We start from the raw sequence: 19,104 nt of genomic DNA, 5'->3' as shown, positions 1-19,104 counted from the left end.
TGCCAGGGCCAAGGGGTGGGGGTGGGTGGGTGGGGGACTGGGGGGGGAGTGTATTGGGGACTTTTTGGATAGCATTGGAAATGTAATTGAGGAAATTACCTAATAAAAAAATAAAAGTATATATCCATGCAAATATTAAATTCAAAATAATTATTAAAATTTAATCCATATTATAATCAAGATACGAACTCTGTGAGCTCAGAATAAAGTGGCATCTCCATAACTTAGGAAAGAACATTAACAAAATGTGAAGCAACAGCAATTCCCACTTATGACTACATGAAATGCAAAATGGTACAGTCAATTTTGATGGCAATTACAAAGTCCCTCACAAAGATTACAAAAACAAAGAAACAAACAAAAAACCTTACTTAAACATAGCATAGCATCTTTGCTTCTTGGTATTTCCCCAAAGAAGTTGAAAATGTATGTTCATACAAAAAGCACGTATGTGGATTTTTGCAACAGCATTATTCACACATATCCAATTTCAAACATATCAGTGTCCCAAATATCTTTCATTCAACTAAACAGATGAATGCAGACAGTAAAGTATTATTATTCAAAGTTAACAAGAAGTGAACCATCAACTCATGATAAAGAAATAACTGAAAAGAAGAAAAGAATATGCCATGAAGTTGATATAAAATAGAAAGTATAAAAGAGAAATTGCAGGGCACGTACATAGAAACCCATTAACAATTGGTTCTTACTCACACTTGAGATAAGGGCAATTTAAGTAGTCCTGGGCAAAGGACTTTTGCTATACTTTCTTAACACTGAAATATAGCCCAGGAACCTCAGACCAAGCTGTAAGATCGATAGCCTTGGATATGGCTTTCCCTAAAGGTTTGTTTAGAGTTTTCCAGATAAGCTTCAGCCTCTCCAGTAAGTTTCTTTCAGGCATACATTTTCCACTTGGAAATTCCTTTTGATTTCTGAACACAAAGCTACAGGTAGTTTGGGATTTTTGTTTCAATTTCTTCAAGACCAAGAAAAATGCCATAGCCCTTAGACTGGAATCATGGATCTGCAATCTGTAGTCTCTGCCTTTGAGAGCCGACAGCTCAGTGATGGGAAAAAGAACATTTCGAAAGATCTGGGAATTCATATCATCAGCTACATTCTCATGGGCTCTCTTCCAGAATATTGTGCCTGATTAAAGGAAATGTTACTTTTGGAGGTATGCATTCACATAACAAACAAACAAACAAACAAACAAAAAACAAACCACACATCCACAAAAGAAAAACAGAAGCAGCAAAACCCCCAGCTATCAGCACAATAACCTACCATCAGGAGACATGTGTGTTCCATCTCAACTGTTCTTATGTGTTCCCAGTTATTATCCGTCTTTGTCAGACATGAGTTTATGAATGTGTGTGGGTGTGTGTCTATGAATGCACACACGTGTTCACTCTCATGCACATATGTTATGATGTGTTTTTTCTCTTGGATGTTATAGGCCAAATATTAATTAAAATACTATTGATTAATTTACCCCCCATTCTATGTACCAGTAAAAAAAGGAAGGTGTATTGTTACAAAACGTAAGAGAGTTACTATAGACATGAACACACAAGTCATAAGTAACTTAGAAATCAAACAGAATGACAATGACAACAAACAAACTTTTCAGATGGAAATTAAAAACCATGATAGTGGTGTTTGCTTCAAATCACATTTATCACAATAAGTCAGAAAATAACATGAGAAAAATGGGTAAAATTTTGAATCTACTTGTCTTCAAACCAAGAGGAATGTGAAATAATCAATATTATTAAGACTAGAAAGAACTGAGCCAGAACAGTGGGTCTAAGGCTAAATTATGCTTGCCACCAAGCTTCAGCAAGTGATCCTCTAACCTCTACTTTCCCCACCCCCTATATCCAATAAAATAAATGAATGTGCTAGTTTTAAAATAATTGATTAATGAGAGTGAGAGCAAATAGGCACAAAGAAGCAGTAACAATTCTTTTTCAAAAAACATCAGAATTATAAGGAGGTTTTAACAACCAAAACTAAGGCTAAAATACAAGTGTAAGAGCTCTCAGTGGCTGACATAAGTCTTTTTCTAATCATCAATTTGCCAAGCAGTTGGAAGGAAGAACTTGATGCCTTGTAGCTTCTTCTATTCAGGTTCTGCTCTACTAATATTCAGTGACTCCAGTTGTGATGCTCCACTGTGTCAATGGTCGAGTGTCCTAGGAGACTAGGAAAGGGGATAGCATTTGAAATGTAAATAAAGAAAATATCTAATTAAAAAAAACAAAGCTATATCACACTAGTGCTGTCATTCGAGACATGGGGATTAATATAAAGGGACTTCAAAAATAAAAGACAAATCTTGGTAAAGGGAACCATGAGAAAGCGGAAGAAAAGCAGGAAGTCCTGACAAGATAATTTTTTAAAAGGAAATAAAACAGGAAGCCATAGTGGTGAAAAACAGACAATAATAATAACCCCCAGGGTCATATTGAAATAATGTTCCCTTAATTTGTAGAAAGATAAAGTGGAGATAATCTTGTAAAAATCAACCTTGAAGTGTAAGTATTTAGAAAATACTGGGATTAGAAAGTAGTGCTCACCCAGAAGACCTAAGGCACTATTTGAAAGATGAAATGTTGTTTGTTGCTAGAATGAATAGAATTACAGGAACCATGCTTTATTCCCTTGGCATTTAGAAGATGAGGATATAGGTATACTACAAGAGATTTATTGAAACCAAAGTTGGAGAATTATATATATGTAATACATTATACATTTAGTAGAACTACAGAATATTAATTATGTTCATAGCACACTTATTTGTAGTAGCCAGAAGCTGGAAGCAACCCAGATGTTCCTCAACTGAAGAATGAATACAGAATGGTTCATTTGCACAATGGAATACTACTCAGTTATTAAGAACAAGGACATCATGAGTTTTTCAGACAAATATTTTCTAGATGGAACTAGAAAATATCATCCTGAGTGAGGTAACCAACATACAAAAGGACATGCATAGTATGTACTAACTGAAGGAAGAAATTGAGGAACATATCAAAAGATGAAAGTATCTCCCATGCTCATGGATCAATAGGATTAAAATACTAAAAACTGCCATCTTGCCAAGGCAATCTGCATGTTCAATTGTGCTATAAGATCAAGAATCAACAAATTGGACCTCATAAAATTGCACAACTTCTGTAAGGCAAAGGACACAGTCAATAAGATAAAATGGCAACCAACAGATTGGGAAAAGATCTTTACCAATCCTAAATCCAAAAGAGGGCTAATATTTAATATATATAAAGAATTCAAGAAGTTGGACACCAGAAAACCAAATAACACTATTAAAAAATAAGGTACAGAGCTAAACAAAGAATTCTCAACTTGGGGATACCAAATAGTTTAGAAGCACCTAAATAAATGACAAACATCCTTAATCATCTGGGAAATGCAAATCAAAACAACCCTGAGATTCCCCCTCACACAAGTCAGAATGGCTAAGATCAAAAACTCAGTGACAGCAGATGCTGGCAAGGATGTGGAGAAAGAGGAACATTCCTCTGTTGCTGGTGGGATTACAAGCTGGTACAACCACTCTGGAAATCAGCTTGGAGGTTCCTCAGAAAATTAGACATAGTTCTACCCGAATATCTAGCAATACCACTCATGGGCATATACCCAGAAGATGTTCCAACTTGTAATAAGGACACATGCTCCACTATGTTCATAGCAGCCTTATTTATAATAGGAAGAAGCTGGAAAGAATCCAGATGTCCCTCAACAGAGGAATGGATGCAGAAAATGTGGTATATTTACACAATGGAGTACTGCTATTAAAAACAACAAATTCATGAAATTCTTAGACAAATGGATGAAATTCCCATCAACATCCCAACACAATTATAAACCTTCAAAAGGCAATTCTAAACTTCATATGGACAAACAAAAAAACCCAGGATAGCTCAAAAAATCCCGTACAATAAAAGAAGTTCTGGAGGTATCTCTATCCTTGATTTCCAGCTATATTACAGAGTACCAGTAATAAAAACATTCTATTGGCATTAAAGCAGGCAGGCTGATCAATGTAATAGAATTGAAGAACTAGATATAAAACCACACAATTATGGACACTTGTTATTTGACAAAGAAGTTGAAACCATACAATGGAAGAAGAAAAGAATATTCTACAAATAGTGCTGGTCTAACTAGATTTTTGCATGTAGAAGAATGCAAATAGATCAATATCTACCACCCTGGACAAAACTCAAGTCTGAATAGATAAAAGACCCCAACACAAAACCACTCACATAATCTAATAGAAAATATAGTAGAGACTGCCTTCCTTGAACTTATTTTAGCAGGAAACAAATTCCTTAACAGAATGCTAATAGCTCAGGCACTAAGCAATTAGTAAATGGGACTTCATAAAACTGAAAAAGTCTTTTACAAGGCTATGCATGCCATCAATTGGATAAAACAGTGAACTTGAGAATGGAAAAAGATCTTCACCAAGCCTATATTTGACAGAGGACTAAGATTATATATATATATATATATATATATATATATATATATATATATATATAATTCAAGAAGTTAGAATCAACAAACCAAGTAACCCAATTGAAATTTGAAGTACAGACCTAAATATAGATATCATAGTGGAATCTTGAATGACTGAGAAGCATATAAGGAAATGTTCAACATTCTTAGTCATCAGAGTTATGCAACTAAAAATGACTCTGAGATTTCTTATGATTCCTTTTCATGTGCTGCAGAATGGTTAGGATTAATAACCCAATGGACAGCACATGCTGGCAAGGATGTAGAGCAAAATGAACACTCCTCCTTTTCTGGTGGGAATGCAAACTTACACAACCACTTTGAAAAGCAGTTTGGCAGCTTTTCAAAAAATTGGGAATAATTCCACCTTAGGATCCTGGTATAACACTCCTGGGAATATATACAAAGATTCCCCACTATACCACAGGGACACTTGATCTACTAGTTTCATAGAAGCTTTCTTCATAATAGCCAGAAACTGAAAACATCCTAGATATCTCTCAATTAAAGAATGGATAAAGAAAATATGCTACATCTATACAACAGAATACTATCCAGCTATTAAAAAACAAAGACCATGAAATTTGCAAGCAAATAGACGGAACTTAAGAGTATTAACTTGAGTGAAGTAACACAGACTCAGAAAGACATATATGGCATGTACTCACTTGTAAGTGAATATTAGCCATAAAATGCAGGATAACTATGCAACAATCCAAGACCCAAAGAAATTGGGTAATAAGGAAAGCACAAGGGAGGGTGTTTGAATCTCACTCAGAAGTGGAAACAAAATACTCATAGGAGGCAGATGGAAAGATGTACCTGAATGGAAGGGGGTGATGAGGGGAACTGGGATGATGATCAAGTGTTTGAAGAGGGGACCTGGGAGAGAGATGGGAGTACAATGCATGGGGGGAGGGCGAGGGGGAAATCTCTGGGACTTGCTAGAGTCTTGGAATGGTGGATGCTTCTGGAAGTCAATGGGGGTGATGATCCCAGGTGATATTCCTTCCAGCAAGGAATACAGAGGATGAAGATGCTACCTACTATAGCCAGACAGGACTTCCAATGGAGACAGGGGGACATCAAGCTGCCCACAAAGCCTTCAAGCCAAATTTACCCTACCTTGAAGATGCTCAAGGATGGAGCAAAGACTTAGGGAACAGCCTACCAATGACTACTCCAACTTGAGACCAACATGTGAAAGAACCAACCCCTGATATTATTAATGATTCTCTGTTATGCTTGTAAGCAGGAGCCTAGTATAACTGTCTCCTGAGAGGCTCCATCCAGCTGCGAAGGTGTATGGAAATAGATGCAGAGACATATAGACAAACATTGGCAGCACCCAGGAGTCTTGTGGAAGAGTTGGGGATAGAATTGAATGAGCTAGAGGGGTCAAGGACACCACAATACAGAGCCAACTAACCTCGGCACATGAGGGCTCAAAGAGAATAAACTATCAACCAAAGAGCAAGGGAGAATCAGTTAGGCACATTTGTATCAAGTGTGCAAGTTGGTGCTTATGTGGTCTTTTAACAATTGGAACAGGGGCTTTGACTCTGTTCCGTCCCATTGGATTCCCCTTCCCCTACCTGGAAGAACTAGATGGGCCTTATTGAGAGAGAGAGAGAAGATGCCTAGTGCTGCTGGGACTAGATGCCCCAGAGTGATATAGTACATAAAGGGGAGGAGGGTCTTCCCCATCTCTAAGGACAAGGGGAGGGAATAATGGGGGAGGAATTTGTAATGGCAGAACTGAGAGGAGATGAGGGAGGGGAGAGCTGCAATCAGCAATAAAATGAATAAAAAGATAAATTATTGAGGAAAAAAAAGAATTGAGGGATTGAAGGAGTTATCTGCCATTTAGCAGTCAGTGAAAAAAAAAATTGGTGACCAAAATATTGCTACATTTAAAATACTATTAGAGGATTTATGCTCATATGAAATTTGTCTCATTAAATTAATCAGGCTTTCATAAATTATTTTTTAATTTGGTGTTTATGAACAAAATACAAGAACAAAACAAACATTTTAATTAAAATCAACAATAATACTTAATTTCAGAATTGTAATTTTGCTACAGTTATGAATTGTAATATAAAGATCAGATACACACGATATCTGATTTATGACCCCATGGGAGTTGCAATGCATAGGTCAATGGCCTCTGTCCCAAAGAATGCATTGTCTTCAAAGTAATATCCTAAACTGGGGATTAAGACCTCTCAATATGAGCTTTGGGTGGGCATTTGTTACATAGTAATTTTCTTAGAAAAAAAATCTATCTTGGCTGGAAACTGGGTAATAGTCTAGATGTTAAAAGGGAGAGACAATGGCCCATCCTACAAGGAGGCTCCTTGAATCCCAGGATATTCTAAAGTCCAAAATTTCCTTCTACAGGGAAGCTACTTGAGCTCAGGGAGTAATCCAATAGAGGCTTCAGGAGGTCATTTAAACTGACAAGATTTAATAGGCCTCTGATTCCCAAAGCATATATAATATCCAAAGTATTTCAAGGGACACTTTTAGGCAAATTGTGCAGCATAGAAGTAGCTAGGACCAGCAGAGATGCCTAGAACCAGATTAGGGGGAGGGGGAAGGGGGAGGAGAAGGAGGAAAAGGAGGAGAAAAAGAAGAAGGTCTTTGAACTCACCAAAGGTTCTCAATCTTGTGTGAATAGATAATTGTACACATCATCTTAAGTATAATATCACAGAATACCATTTTAGATTCACAACAAAGTTCTAGGTTTTCTAGAATATAATGATAGCATACTGCTTTAACAATATCTATAAAGTATAACATAAGTTTGGTTCTACCAATTTATTGACCAAAAGCTAGAAATGTCCTTGACAGTGCTCATTACCTTTTCCTTACAAGAAGCCAGAGATGTCAGACATGTCTAAGCCAAAATTGTCCCTGATTTCACCATGGCCAAAGTCTGGAGATACAAGAAATATGTCTGGTTGTCCCTTATCTCATTATTCTAAACGACTACCCTTTCATGGAAATCATGCTGAGGATGAGACTGAAAACCATCAAGACATTCACACTGAAGTGAAAACTGGACTGAGCAACATATTCCATTCCTTATACCACCCAGTAAGACCTATGAACTTCACAACAGTGATTCTCAATGGATTCCCTTTCCCAGAGAAACCTCCTTCGATATAAGAGCTCTACCATCCTTCTCTTCCTTAAGCTTCCATAATCAAATGGTTTTCTAGAAAATTATCCTCTGTGGCCATTGAAATTCATTCTTCAAACCAAGAGACAAGAACACAGAAGTTTTTGAGTTGGGTTGGGTTTGGTTGCCTTTGAGTTTCTGAGATATTAGCTTGTAAAGCTAAGCATATCAGAACAGAGAAAAGTCCTGCTGTTCTCAGAGTCACCCCAATACTCCTGTGTCAGTAAATTTCGTGCAAATATGCTAGAGGACACACTCACTGCAATATAAAGAAGAAACCGACCTGTAAGCACTAGTACAATAAAATAATGTAAAAATACAGAAGTATTTTTGTGCACTTAATTCAATATTTATTGTAAAATGTAATTAATTTTGCATATAAAATTTTTGGAAAACATTACAAATTGCATCGTATACAAAACAGCATGAGAGCAACAGAGTGCTGCTAAATGAGTTTAGGCTTCTTAGAAAATGTATAACAAGTGTGTAATGAATGTATGTACTAAAAATTTTTTCTAAAATTTATAATTCATAAAAGGAGTAAAATACATGTGAAATGAAAAATTTACCCAAACCCAAAAGAAAATTAAAAATAAAAAAATAGTTTCCAAACTATTAGTCTAGCTGCTCAACAGATGAGAACCACCCTCATGTGCTACTTATAAGAATTATTTCTTACCCAAAAATTCAGTGGCCCCAAAACACTCAAACCTGTTTTGCAAAAAGAAAAAACAATCTTTTTCTCATTGGATGTTTTCTTTACTTACATTTTAAATGTTATCTGCTTTACAGGTCGCCCCCCCCTCCCCGCGTCAAAACTCCCTATCCCTTCGCCCCTTGCCCTGCTTCTAGGGGGGTGTTTCCCCACCAATCCACCTACTTCTGCCTCCCTGCGTTCAGCATTCCTCTATACTGGGGGCATCAGGTTCCCACAGGACCAAGGGCCTCATCTCCCATTGATGCCCAAGAAGGCCATCCTCTGCTACATATGCAGCTGAAGCCATGGGGCCCTCCATGTGTACTCCTTGGTTGGTGGCTTAGGCCCTGGGAACTCTGGTGGGTCTGGTTGGTTGATATTGCTCTTCCCATAGGGTGGCAAACCCTTTCCACATCTTTACTCCTTTCTCTAACTCCTCCACTGGGGACCCCCGTGCTTAGTCCAATGGTTGGCTGGCAGCATCTGCCTCTGTGTTTGGCAGGCTCTGGCAGAACTTCTCAAGACACATCTATTTCAGGCTCCTGTCAGCATAAACTTGGCATCCCCAATAGTGTCTGCATTTGGGGACTGTATATGGGGTAGATCCCCAGGTGGAGTGGTCTCTGGATGGCCTTTCCTTCAGTCTCTGTTCCACACTTTGTCTCCATATTTTCTCCCAGGAGTATTTTATTTCCCTTCTAAAAAGGAACGAAGCATCCACACTTTGGTCTTCCTTCTTCTTGAGCTTCATGTGGCCTGTGAATTGTATCTTGGGTATTCCAAGTTTTGGGGCTAATATCCACTTATCAATGAGAGCATACCATGAGTGTTCTTTTCTTATTGGGGTACCACACTCAGGATGATATTTTCTAGTTCCATCCATTTACCTAAGAATTTCATGAAGTCATTGTTTTTAATAGCTGAGGAGTACTCCATTGTGTAATTGTACCACATTTTCTGTATCCACTCCTCTGTTGAAGGACATCTTGGTTCTTTCCAGCTCCTGGCTATTATAAATAAGGCTGCTATGAACATAGTGGAGCATGTGTCCTTGGAACATCTTTTGGGTTTATGCCCAGGAGTGGTATAGCTGGTCCTCAGGTAATACTATGTCCAATTTTCTGAGGAACTGGCAGACTAATTTCCATAGTGGTTGTACCAGCTTGCAACCCCACCAACAATGAAAAAAAAATCTTAGGTCTATAAAGATGTTTCATTTATGGGACCATCTAGTAAGGAGAGAGACATGAGGAACCAGAGAAAGGATCAGTAATATATGTTCTTATAGTTTATCACTATCAAACATTATTTTGTCTTATCAATCAGTGCTTGCAAGTAAAACCTCAATAGGAACAAAAATTCAGTGAGCACTAAAAAAAATAGATGCCATAAACAAGATATCACATTGAGATGAAAAGGACTGTTATCATTTTAAGCATAGATAGGACTAATTTGACAAGTGTGAAATTTGTGGTTACTGTACTAAGTGGCTCCCCTAAGTATCCATCACAATAGTGTCTCACCTAGGTACCCATCACAATGGTGGCTCATTTAGGTACCCATCACAATGATCCAAAAATTACCCAGTAGTGTTTTGAATACCTTGCAAAGCAGGGGGATCTCTTTAGGGTTTCCTTTCTCCCCTTCTCAAGAACTGAATTCTACATTTTTTCAGAGAATGCATATCCTTTCACATCTAATATATCCATTATAAATATTTAAATATCTCTGTAAAATAGGATCAACCAGCCATAATCCTGAGATATTGAATGGTCAGGAATCATATGTATGAGCTTTGTTCTACAGTAGTGCCTCATGAAAGAACAACACATACAATTTTCTGGAATAGGAAAAGAGAAAGTGATATCTCTTTTCATGATGATAATTCTTGACAGAATAGCCATTTTATCAGTAAATGAATTCCTGGAGGGAAGAAGGATATTGAAAATCTGCACATTTCTGTTGTTCATAGAATCCTCACTTACAGAGTGAAACTTGGAAAAAATAACAACAACAGTACAAACCACAAAGAAGATATCACGCCAGAGACATTTAATTTCTTTTTTGCTAATACTCCAATTTTTCTCCCTAAACTTCAGGAAAAAAGAGGCAAAAATACAGCATTATTGGCAAGAAGCTTAAAATCGTTTTCTCCTTTATGGCACCAAAATGAGATCTGGATGTAAATATAACTTATTTTTTCATATATTAACTTTAGAATGCCATTATACCCCAGCCACTCTCTGGGGAGACATGCACCAGAGATACTGTGCAGGAACACATTAAAGTTATTTTTGGTGTCCCAATGGCTGCCCGATTTACACTCCACAATCCATAGTGGGAAAGTACAAATACAATTATGTATCCCAAGTAGATCTGCCTTTGACTGTTGATAATAGTTGGTGTTCCGTAAAAACTAAGATGATTTCCTCCCCCCCCAAAAAAAAAAAAAAAAAAACAAAGTTTCATGGAGTTTGGGAGTGTGTTGTGTTTTCTAGTCTGACATTAATTTCTCTCCCATGTTCAAACTTTGTGATACTGTCCATTCCTACTGTTGCTTTTCAAAGTTTGTATTCATCTCTGCTGACATTCTCACAACATCCTCTCAACTGATCTAGCCTCTCTTCTGCCCAAGTCTGAACATTCACTAACCATTATGGTATAAAATATGTTATATTCTCCTGATGTAATTGTCATCTCAGAGGTTTACTGGCTAATTCTGATAACCTAGGTCAAAGCTTAGGGTCTTAGTCTTCCAGCCTCTGTACAATCTCATCTAGGCCTATAATAATTTCAGCCTCTGAGACTTAATGCTCACCCCTTCCTTGTTCTTTGTGATTTCTGACTGGCTCAACTCAGCTGTTATGGCTCAAGACTCCTCTGATTTAATCAAACTTTTTGGGCTTCTCCTGAATTTCCCTGCTTGGCTTTATACTAACTTTGGCAATATGCTCTAATTTTCTGGCTGCTCATTCTCCAGCTCACTCTGTCTTCACCTGTGTCTAGCTTGTTCATTCTCTGCAACCTGTCTCTATATAACTCTCCCAATAAAATTGCCTCCTTTTTCCTTCAAAGGACTGCTTTGGTAATTAGCTTTCATTTCTTCTCTCTCTTCTTCTGAGAGAGCTGGGCATGTCCTAGTTTGTCAAAATTTCCCCAATTCATCACTTTGTTTTCCACTCAAGTAGATATTACTTTCTACTACAAACTAACTTTATTTCATAGTTTGGAATTAAAGGTATATACTAGGGGTGTGTCTGTACTCCAACCAAAGGGACTAAAGGTGTGTGCCAAGGACTGAGCCACAGCACAACTAGAAACAGCTTTTTCCAGTAAACACAACCATGGGAGCAGGGTGTGATCAAATATCCTGACATATTATGGACATTTTTCAAACATGTAAGTGTGACCATATTGCTGTCTTAAAATATAATCTGATACATATGCAATAAAGAGAAAGTAAAATTGAAACTTTTTAAAGCAATGTGGAAAATGTTATTGACCTTTTATGCATCTATTTATGAATGCATATATTTATTCATGCATATATATATATAGATATATAGGGATATAGATATATAGATATAGGTAGATAGATTAGATATATAGATATAGATATATAGATATACTGATATATCTATCTATATCTATATCTATAATCTATATATATATATATGATATATATCCTCTTTAGTCATGATAATTCACTTTTCTGTGAATACACCAGACCTTGGAATGTCTGAATGCTCTCAAGATCTAGGATTCTGTTCTATAGTAAAATATTAAAAAAACAATCCATGCTAGTGTATGCTCTCTCCACTTTCTTTTTGGAGGCACTCAGAGATATGAGTTTTCATCTTAGCACTGTCCTATAAGTTTGGGTATGTTGTGACTTCATTTTCATTAATTTCTAAAGTCTTTAATTTCTTTATTTCTTCCTTAACCAAGATATCATTGAATGGGGCTTTGTTCAGTTTCCATGTACATGTGGCCTTTCTGTTGTTTTTGTTGATTTTGAAGACCAGTCTTAGTCTGTAGTGATCTGATAGGATTCATGGGATTATTTAAATCTTGTATCTGCTGAGGCCTGTTTTGTGACTGATTATATGATCAATTTTAGACAAGGTACCATGAGGTGCTGAGAATAAGCTATATTCTTTTGTTTTAGGATGAAATGTTATACAGATATCTGTTAAATCAATTTGGTCCATAACTTCTGTTAGTTTCACTGTGTCTCTGTTTAGTTTCTGTTTTCATGGTCTGTCCATTGATGAGAGTGGGTTGTTGAACTCTCCCACTATTGTTATATAAAGTGCAGTGTGTGCTTTTAGCTTTAGCAAAGTTTCTTCTATAAATGTGTGCACCCTTGCATTTGGAGCATAGATGTTCAGAAATGAGAGTTCGTCTTGGTAGATTTTTCCTTTGATGAGTATGAAGTGTTCTTTATCCTTTTTGATAACATTTGGTTGAAAGATGATTTAATTCAGTATTAGAATGGCTACTCCAGCTTGTTTCATTCTAGCCTTTACTCTGGGGTAATGTCTGTCTTTGACACTGAGGTGTGTTTCCTGTATGCAGAAAAATTCTGGGTCCTGTTTACATATCCAGTCTGTTAGTCTATGTCTTTTTATTGGGGAATTGAGTCCATTGATGTTAAGAGATATTAAGCAGTAGTGATTGTTGCTTCCTAATATTTTTGATGTTATTTTTATGTTTGTGTGGCTATCTTCTTTTGGGTTTGTTAGGGTGTACTTTCCCTCCTTGTGTTGGTGTTTTCTATCTCTTATCCTTTATAGGGCTGGTTTTGTGGAAAGATATTGTGTAAATTTCGTTTTGTTCTTTTATACTTACGCCAAAAATCCATGCAATGCCAGTAGTGCATAGGTGGGCTGGCTGGCCAGGCACTGGCGAGCAGGCTAGCCTGTTCTCATCTCATGGAGACTCTCTGACCTGGAGCTCTGAAATCTCTCTACTCAGCTCACTAAGATCCCACTGGTTGTCACTGTCACTCAAGCCCCACATTTGCAAATTTCCATGCCCTTTTGGGGTGTACTTCTCATGAACCCACGCTTTGCCACCATACCTTTGTCTCTGGAATCCAGTTGAGTCTCTGTGTGAAAGAAAATACCACACAAACTTAGTTCAGAATTAACAGGTAACTCAATCGCTGGGCATAGTTACTAGCATCCTATTTTAGTAAACTTTCCTAAATATAACTCCTCTGGTGGTGAATCCTGGTATGTTCACAATCTAAACCTGGAGCCTCTTGTTAGCTCCATATTGTTCTCCAAGTTCTCCTCCAAAAGCAAGACAACTATTTCTCCCTCTCCTCTTCCCCTCTCTGACCCAGAAATCCTGCCTACTCCTTGCCCAGTAATTGGTCCCCTGAAATCTTTATTCATTTGGGGAAGGTTCTGGCACATTCTATAATCATTGAAAATTTGCAACAATATTATAAAGCAGTGCTATGATTTGGATAAGTGTCCCTAAAGACTTGACTTACCATGTGGCACTATCAGGACCTTATGTCATAATTAGGGAGTATATCCTTGTGAGGGATCATTCTATTATTGAAGGAATGCTTGTGAATTTGGGCCACTACTCTCTATTTTCTTCCTAATTTAAGTTCTTGCTATTACTGAGTAGCTTGTTGTTGTATTCAGCAATATCTTTACTCCAAATCTTTAAAGCAATAAAGCAAGTCAATAATGATCTGGAACCTCTAAATCAATAAATCAAAATAAGCTCTTTCTTGTACAATTTGCTATGAATATTTGGTTATAATGCCTTGGGACCAGTTTTCACATGCTACTTCTTAAGACAGTTTGTGGACACTGCATTAAAGAAATAAATGACTTCTAATATATTATTCCATAGAATCATGTGCATCCCTGTCTTATTATACTTATGCCATTATTAAAAGAAGTTGGCTGGTGGCAAAAATCTTGATTTCAATAAGATAATAATACTTATTTTCTTTGATATTGTCACACAAAGTATCATAATCATATTTGCTCCTATTTAACTTGAACTCCTTGTACATTCATCATTCTATCCATACCCCCATTCCCAGTCCTCTTTTTTCTTATTTTAGAAGACAGTATTTCTCAGCAGTTGCCCTGGTCCTCTGGATCTTATAATCCTTTAGCTTCCTCTTCTCATATGTTCCCAGAGACTTAAGTATAAGAGCTATGTAGAAACTGTATTAGCTGGATATGGGTAGTTTGCATTGTGTGTAGTGAGGCTTTCTGTAATAATCTGTGTATGCTTCAAAAAAGGAAACTTGTTTCACCGCTTGGTTAAAGCTACAATTATCTAGGGATGTAAGGACAAGTATTTAGAATGCAATCAGAGCATATACAGTTCTCTAGTTCTATTACCTCACCAGCCATGGGCAGTTGGCTAATTTTGCATTTAAGAAATGAATTTCTGCCTATTAAGCAGGCTTTAAGTCTAATGAGGTGACTGTCGATTACTTCCAGGATATGTGGCACTCTTATACCTTTCAGAAAGGCTTTTCATTCTAGTAATTTTTATGGTTTATAGTTTGGAGTAGTTTGAATGAAAATATCAACAGAGGCTTATAAATTTGCATGCTTAGTCCCCAGTTAATTGTTTGGAAAGATTAGGAGGCATGCCATTATTGGAATAGATATATCCTTATTGGAAGAGAAGGTGTGTCATTGGGGGTGGGCTTTGAGGTTTCAAAAGCTCATACCAAGCCCAATCTCTCTGTCTCTGTCTCCCTCACTCTATCTCTCCCTCTCTCTCATCTATCTATATATCAATCATCTATCTATCTATCTATCTATCTATCTATCTATCTATCTATCTGTTATCAATCTTTCTCTACCTGCTACTTGTAGATCAGGATGTCAAGCTCTTAGCTACTGTTTCAGCATCATACCTGCCTTTATGCCCCCATTCTACTCACAATTATGATAATGGACTGAATCTTTGAAACTACAAGTAAGCACCCACATTAAATAGTGTATATTTTTTAATAAAAGTTACCTTAGTCATGGTGTATCTTGACAACAATAGAAATCCTAAGACTTGCAGATTATAGATGGATAGGAATATCAAGTGCTTTTCTCCCGTGAAGCTCTTTCTGATACTGTAAGATAAAGTCAAACAGAAGAGGCTTTGAGGTCAGATACAGATTAATTACTCCAAGTTCTTTATCTGAAGTGTGTGATGGCTTTCGTAATAGGGTCTTACCGTCCTAATCCAGAAAGGCAAAAAGTAATAGAGCAATTTAGTCTATATAGACAATACAGGCAAAATACCCTATATTGTTTTAGCAATATATTGGGCTTCCCTGACAAACAACTAGAAAGGAAGTTTACCAAGCCAGACAATGAGTACTTTGTTAGAAAAATTTATTTGCATGGGACATTTTCTTTCCAAGTGGTACACACACACACATGTGATTTTGCTACTTTTTAAAACATTTTAAGTACTACTCTGTTATGTCCCTCATGAAAGAAACTTTTAATTTTCTAAGACAGTAATACATGTGAAGAAAACAAGAAACTTGATTATCTATTTTTGTCATAAGTAGAAGAAACATAATGACTAATCATATGGATCTGTTCCTCTTATATATTCTACTTCAAGGCCAATTGAACTGTAATCCAGAAAGATTCTCAAATTCCTGTGACACCTAGTTGATATATTTGCTGCTAGACTTAGTGGGGCATAGAAATATCTACTCTATCACCTACTCCTTCTCCAGGGTACTCCTGTAGTGTTGCTTCAGCAGTTTAAGGAATAATAGAAATGCCAGTCATAAAAATTGACAAGGTATTTTTATGTATGGCAATTGAGGCGATGGAAGGCATCAGTTCTTGCACATATTTAAACCCACATTTCATAATAAAACATGCATAAATTGCATTAGGAAAATAATATAGAAATCAAAGCAAAACACTACCATAACAGCTAACTTTACCACCAGTCTGCCATACATAATTCACTCGCTGCCACAAAGGACCATGTAAGTTTGTCTTGGGAATATTTTGGAAGAATCTTTACTATAAAATGTCATATGTCCTGTATTGTTTATAACATACCCAGAAATCTATCTTAATTATTTTTGTGATATTAATTTTCTTTAAAAAATAAAGTATAAAACACAAACATAATACTGCTTTGACATTGCCAGTGGCAATTTAAATGTACAGAGATAGGTCCAGACACCTTTTCTAGTATTTTGACTTAACTGGAACAATATGTTTGAAGTACTGAGTGAGTAGTTATTTATTTCAACACTATATAATTTTAGACTTGCTGACTCTAGAGTCTTTGTAATTATTACGGTCTTTCAGTGTGGTCTATTAAGCATCTGTAATGAAATGCTTTCTCCAAGAGCTGATGTTTGCCACTATGTTTCATTCTCTTTGAAATCACTAGTAAATAGCTCTGTTAAACTATTTTCTGTTTCTCTTGAGCATCCCTCTTTCTTGTCCCCAAGTAACTGCATTTTTTTTCTATTTCATCATGTTTGTATTTGTTCATATGTTTCATCTTCCTTTCTTCTCCCATTCAAGAACATTGATCAAGGGTAAAATTGTCTTTTTCAGTGGCAGTTCTGTTTCTCAGTTGTCTAACCTTTGAGTATTACAGGGAACTCAATTTAATTACACCTATTGAACTGGTGCATATCCATTTCTGTTTCCACCAGAGCTCAATGTGTATATGAACTAGCTTCACTTCATGTAAGCTTCTTGGAAAATCACTTTTTATTTCGCTTATAAATTAGTCTGTTTGCTAATAACACCAGAAACATGACAGGCTTGTGCTGTAGTGTTGTGGATAGCCCTGGGGCTAATTATATTTGATGTCAATCCCATTCTTCTGTAAGGAGTTGTGAACAAGGAATGAGTCAGCACTCAGATGATTTCCTGTAAACCTGCTTCCCACCTTAATTTGTAAAATAATAGAGAGATGATGATAAAGGGAAGTTGGAGCAGAAGATGGAGAGAAAGAAGAAGGAGAAAATGGGGGAGAGAGAGAAGACACAGAGGAGGAGGAAGAAAAGCAGGGCAGAAGCCCATGGCATGGAGAAACCGCAAGTGCTAAGGGGTCTCATAGATAGAAAAGATCTAATATAGCAGTAGATCTGCCCATACTAGGCACACAGCATGCATTCATATTACTTGTGTTGTGTTTTCATTGCCAGAGCATAGTTGGGTTGGAGATTTACCACAACAAAATGGTGCCCAACAAATTGATTTGAACTCAACTAACCTTAGATAAAAATTCACTGCCCCCAACACCTGAATGGGGCTTGGGCAGTGATATAGGCTGCAGCAAGATGTGTTTGAAGCTGACTGGGTTTGAGGGGCCTACAGAGAATGGCAGAGAGTTGTCTATGCCTGAGAGAGCCTTTCTCGGTTTGCTTCCTAGTATTCTTTGCTTCCCACCCTGCCTCCCCTACCCTCAAATAGATACACAGACAATACATATATTTCTACACTCAGCTTCTCCCTGTGAATAAAGAATCAGGAAAAAAAGGTACAAAGGGCTCTGGACCAGTTATTTCATTGATACATATAAAGAGAGAAATATAAACTTTTGATACTTAAAGATGGGAAATTTCACCTGCAGTTCAGAACTAGATAGGGAATATTAGTTCCTGACACCAAGTAGAGAGATCAGTGATAATCTCTTGCTATGAATGGGTATTAATTAATAGAAGTCTGTGGCTCCAGGTAGAGAGCATAACAGAGAGATATTATAATAGGTATTAATTAAATTTTACCTGAAGTTCAGAACTAAATAGGGAATAATTAGTTCCTGACACCAAGTAGAGAGAGCAGTGTTAATCACCAGCTATGAACAGGTATTAATAAATAGAAGTCTATGGCTCTAGATAGAGAGTAAAATAGATAAATGGTATAAATAAATGTCTGTGGCTCCTGGTAGAGAGCACAGCAGACAGGATGGCTGCTCTAAGGAGAGAGCTTATAAATTATGGGAAATTTCACCTGCAGTTTGGAACTAGATAGGCAATATTAGTCACTGACTCCAAGTAGAGAGAGCAGTGATAACTGCTTGCTATGAACAGGTATTAATTAATAGAAGTCTATGGATCCAGGTAGGGAGCATAACACATAGATGTTATAACAGATATTAATTAAATAAATGTCTGTGGCTCAAGGTAAATAGCATAACAGATAGATGGTATAACAGAATGGCTTCTCTAGACATAAAGCTTAACAATGAAAAACTACTTCCTATAGGCAGATATTAGTAGAAGTTTGAATTAATTGCTTTAAAGATGGTATAAAGATGTATTGCTCTAACAAGTCTTACAAGATATTCATATTTTGTCTAAGGTGAGCTCCACAGGAATTTTGGGTTTAAATCCTGGTTGGATAAGCTGCCTCTTATAAGCAGATATATAAATGAAAGGAAAAAGGAAAAAGGAAAGGGAAAGGAAAAGGAAAAAAGGGAAATGGAAGGGAACAAAAGGGGTAATGAAAGGAAAAAGGAAAGAAAAAAGAAAGAAAGGGAAAAAGTAAAGGAAAGGGAAGGAAAGGAAAACGGAAAGGAAAGGAAAATAGAAGTGTGAATCAATTGTTTTAAAGGTGGAATGATAAACTTTGTAGGAGACCCATATTCTCTAACATGGATTCCACAGGAATTTTGGGTTAAT

Source organism: Mus caroli, chromosome 11 (genome assembly GCF_900094665.2).
Source record: "Mus caroli chromosome 11, CAROLI_EIJ_v1.1, whole genome shotgun sequence".
Classification (NCBI taxonomy): domain Eukaryota; kingdom Metazoa; phylum Chordata; class Mammalia; order Rodentia; family Muridae; genus Mus; species Mus caroli.
Note: the sequence above shows the minus strand (reverse complement) of the source record.